The following is a 5,000-nucleotide window of genomic DNA, read 5'->3' as shown; positions in this document are numbered from 1 at the left end:
CGTAGCAAGAAGTTTAAAGAAGCACTTCAAGGATTTATGGTGAACTGCCAAGGAAGTTCAATAAATTGGGTGTCTAAATTAGAGGAGCTTGAGGAACATGGACATAATGATGGAAGTGTTTGGAATGTAATTCAAGTGCTAAAAGACCATGAGGACAGCAGCACGCGCGCCCCCGCGCTTGAAGCGTCACAGCCGCGCGTAAACATGTGCTCTTGAAACGGCGCAGCCGTGCGCACCGGGCAGAACATGGCGCGCCCCCGTGCGTGTTTCGGCGCTGCCGCACGCACCCGGCTGGAATGTGCAGAACATGGCGCGCCACTGCGCGAGATCACGCGCTACTGCGCGAGTTCACGCGCTACCACGCGCAGTTCCGTGTAAAACTTTTTTGCAACCTCTTTTGATGAATTTTTACACTACTTTTTCTTATTTTATTGAATATATATGCATTGTATCAATCAAGGAACGAGATATTCAGACTTTTAAACATATTATTGGAGATTTCTCTCCATATTCAAGGCTATTTTAGCTTTGTTCTTCACAAAATCAAACTTATCAAAGAATGCATCTTTGTGGCGTTTGTCGATTGTTTTCGCACGAATTGTCAAAACAAGTTCGTTGAAGGTTCGTATGAAATTCGATTGTTATTATCGTTGATATTTGTTGCTAAGTGTTAATCGCTTAGAGGTGAATATCACAAATCGTTACTTGTTTCAAAAGATCGGGACAACAAAATCGATCCTTGTTCGTTATTGAATTGAGGGCGCGATTCTAATTAATCGTGTTTGCTTCTCATTCGTACGAGGATTCGTATCATCTGGTATCAGAGATTTTGGTTCTCTTTGATTCAAGTAAGTTATCGTTGCTATTTTCAGATCTGTTTAAAATTTAGTTTTTTTCTCATATCTATGTTATTCCTTTCGTTGCTATTTTCAGATCTGTCTAAAAATAAAAAAAATAAAAAAAAATCCGTTATGTTATCAGATCTGTGTTATCCTTTTGTTTCTATTTTCAGATCTGTTTAAAATTTCATTCTGTTCTCAGATCCGTGTTATCTTTTCGTTTTTATTCAAGATCTTTCTAAAACTTCGATTCTGTTTTAAGATCCGTGTTATCCTTTGTATTGTTGTAAGATCTGCGTTATTCTAGTGTTCTTTGTTTTGTGCAGTTCAAGTGAGACAGTTGCAAGTGTCCACGAGTTGAATCTTGTTAGTTTGATATACAAATATAAAGATTGATCACACTTTCGAGAAAACTATCACATTCGAGTGAAAACATTTGAGTGCGAGCGTTATTTCTTTGGAGTTATCGTGAGAATTTGGGTGAGGAACATCTTTTATTTCTACTAACATTTTTTTGCAGGTACAACATCTGAAAGTAAAATGGAGAGGGAGGTAAGAGAAAGTTCGAACCAGGGGTTGTCTAAGGTTCAAATGGAGACGTTATTTGGGCATTTCAGTAGGATGATGAGAACTGAGTTGGATTCTTTATATGAGAGGTTGGATAGGCTTGAGGTTAGTACTAGTGAAAATAAATCAAATCCTAAAGGTTTGGGTAGAGGCGAAGAAGAAGGGTATGATTATGATTTGGAAGGAGAAGAGGAGAGTCAAAACGAGAACTGGGGTAGAAGCGGAGGAGGTAGAGGATTTGGTAGGGGAAGAAGAGAAGCTGTACGGGGTAGGTACGATGATGGGAATAAGGAAGATAGTAACATAGGTAGTATTAAGATGAAAATTCCGTCGTTCAATGGTAAGTCAGACGCAGAGGCTTATTTAGAATGGGAAAAGCGAGTTGAATTTGTTTTTGATTGTCACCACTATACTAACTCAGAAAGGTTAGGTTGGCAGTGGTTGAGTTTGTTGATTACGCACTTATTTGGTGGGATCAATTATTGACCACTAAGAGAAGATGCAATGAGAGACCTATAGAAACTTGGGCTGAGATGCACAACGTAATGAGGAAAAGGTTTGTACCAAATCACTATTATAGATATATGTTTAAGAGGTTACAAACTTTGAGACAGGGTGTGAAGAGTGTTGAGGATTACTATAAAGAAGTTGGAAGTTGTCATGATTAGAGAAAACATAGAGGAGGATCGTGAGACTACTATGGCTCGTTTCTTGTGTGGTTTGAACAGGGAGATTCAAGACCAAGTGGAGCTGAGACACTACTTGGATATAGATGAGATGGTGCAGATGGCGATAAAAGTGGAGCAACAACTCAAGAGGAGAGGAGTTGGTCGCAATAATCAAGTGAGGAATACATCAACACCTTGGCGTTCCAACGTTGTTAAACGAGAAGAAGGCAAGGTTGTGACCAAGTCCAAAGTTGACATTAAACAGGAGGCGCCTAAGCAGGTATTGCAAGGTAAACCTGAAACTCCTATTAATCGTTCTAGAGATATCAAATGTTTTAGGTGTCAAGGAGTTGGACATATTGCTAGCCAATGTCCCAATAAAAGAGTGATAGTATTGAATACTTATGGGGAGTATGAATCTCATAGTGAAGGAGATGATGGAGAGGATGAAGATGAGATGCCTGCATTAGAGGATCCTGATGAAGGATATGAAGCTGTTGTGGGTGAGGCGTTAGTGACTAGGCGTATCATGAGTGCCCAAGTCAAAGAAAAGGAGACTAATCAGCGGGAAAACTTGTTATATACTAGATGTTTTGTCAGTGGCGAGGTTTGCAACATTATTATAGATGGAGGAAGTTGCACCAATGTGGCTAGTAGTGAGATGGTAGAAAAGTTGGGTATACCTACATTAAAGCATCCTCAACCATATAGGCTTCAATGGTTGAATGATTGTGCGGAAGTGAAGGTGACAAAACAAGTGTTGGTTTCTTTTTCGATTGGGAAGTATGTTGATGAGGTGTTGTGTGATGTGGTGCCAATGCATGCTTGTCATATTTTGTTATGGAGACCATGGCAATATGATAGACAAGTGACACATGATGGGTTTAGGAATAGATATTCGTTTGTACTCAAGAAAGAACCTATTGTTTTACTTCCTTTGTCCCCAAAGCAAGTGTTGGAGGACCAATTGAAAAAAAATAAGAGAGAAGAGGCCGAAAAAAAGAGTGAGACCAAAAGTGAGATGGCCCTTGAAAGAAAAGATGAGATGGCTGAAAGAAAGAGAGATAAAAAAGGTGAGATAGCCATACAAAACAAAAAAAAGAGAAAAGAAATTGAGAGAAAGATGGAAAAAAAAACATATATGGCCCAAAAGAGTGAGTTGAAGCAATTGTTGCACACACATGATCCACTTGTGTTGATTCTTTACAAGGAGATTCTCCTTAACACAAGTGATATAGCCGAGTTCCTTCCGAGCATTGTTGTTTCACTTTTGCAGGAATTTGATGATATATTTCGGAAGAGCTACCTCAAGGACTACCACCATTGAGGGGGATTGAGCACCAAATTGATTTGGTGCCCGGGAGTGCATTGCCAAATCGTCCAGCATATAGCAGCAATCCGGAGGAGACTAAGGAACTTCAGCGGTAGGTAAGTGAGTTGTTAGATAGGGGTTTTGTGCGTGAGTCCATGTCACCTTGTGCTGTACCTTTTTTACTAGTTCCTAAGAAAGATGGCTCATGGCGTATGTGTGTAGATTGTAGAGCAATCAATAACATAACCATTAAGTATATGCATCCCATACCTAGACTAGATGATATGTTAGATGAATTGCATGGTGCTTGTATCTTTAGCAAAATTGATTTAAAGAGTGGTTATCATCAAATTAGAATGAGAAAAGGTGATGAGTGGAAAACTGCTTTTAAAACCAAATATGGGTTATATGAGTGGATGGTTATGCCTTTTGGCTTAACTAATACTCCTAGCACTTTTATGAGGTTAATGAATCATGTTTTATGTGCACACATAGGAAAGTTTGTTGTGGTTTATTTTGATGATATCCTAGTGTATAGCAAAAACTTGGATGAGCATGTTAACCATTTGAGACGTGCTAATCACACTAAGGGCTGAAAATTTGTATGCTAACTTAAAGAAATGTGATTTTTGTACAAGAAAGCTTGTCTTTCTTGGTTTTGTGGTAAGCTCACAGGGAATACAAGTGGATGAAGATAAGGTAAGTGCTATTCGAGATTGGCCAACTCCTGCTACTATTGGTCAAGTCCGAAGTTTTCATGGTCTTGCAAGCTTCTATAGGAGGTTTGTAAAAGATTTTAGCACATTGGCAGCGCCAATGATGGCAGTAATTAAGAAGAACGTTTCATTCCATTGGGGCGGGGAGCAAGAGAAGTCTTTTAATCTTATTATGCAAAAAATTAATCAATGCTCCTTTACTTGTTTTGCCTGATTTTTCTAATACTTTTGAAATTGAATGTGATGCTTCAGGTGTAGGTATTGGTGGGGTTTTGATGCAAGGAGGACGACCAATGGCGTACTTTAGTGAGAAACTAAATGGAGCAGCACTGAACTATCCCACGTATGACAAGGAGTTGTACACGCTTGTGAGGACTTTGGAGATGTGGCAATACTACTTGAGCCCTAAGGAATTTGTGATCCATACGGATCATGAGTCTCTAAAGTACCTTAAGGGGCAACTGAAACTGAACAAGTGGCATGCCAAGTGGGTGGCGTTCATAGGGACATTTCCCTAAATAATCAAGTACAAAAAAGGTAAGGAAAATGTAGTGGCCGATGCATTATCACGGAGGTACGTACTAATTTCTACCTTGGAGTCGAAAATTTTGAGATTTGAACATGTGAAAGAGTTGTATTTGTTGGATGAGGATCTCAAGGAGATATTTGAAACATGCATGCATGGTCCACATGATAAATTTTATTTGCATAATGGGTTTTTATTTAGAGAAGATAGATTGTGCATTCCTAAGTCATCAATTCGTGAATTACTTGTGAGGGAGGCACATGGAGGTGGTTTGATGGGGCACTTTGGTGTGGCTAAAACTTTGAATTCCTTGCATGAACATTTTTATTGGTCACATATGAAACGTGATGTTGAACGTGTTTTTGAAAAGTG

The sequence above is a fragment of the Primulina tabacum genome, chromosome 6, assembly GCF_025594145.1.
Source record: "Primulina tabacum isolate GXHZ01 chromosome 6, ASM2559414v2, whole genome shotgun sequence".
Taxonomy (NCBI): domain Eukaryota; kingdom Viridiplantae; phylum Streptophyta; class Magnoliopsida; order Lamiales; family Gesneriaceae; genus Primulina; species Primulina tabacum.
Note: the sequence above shows the minus strand (reverse complement) of the source record.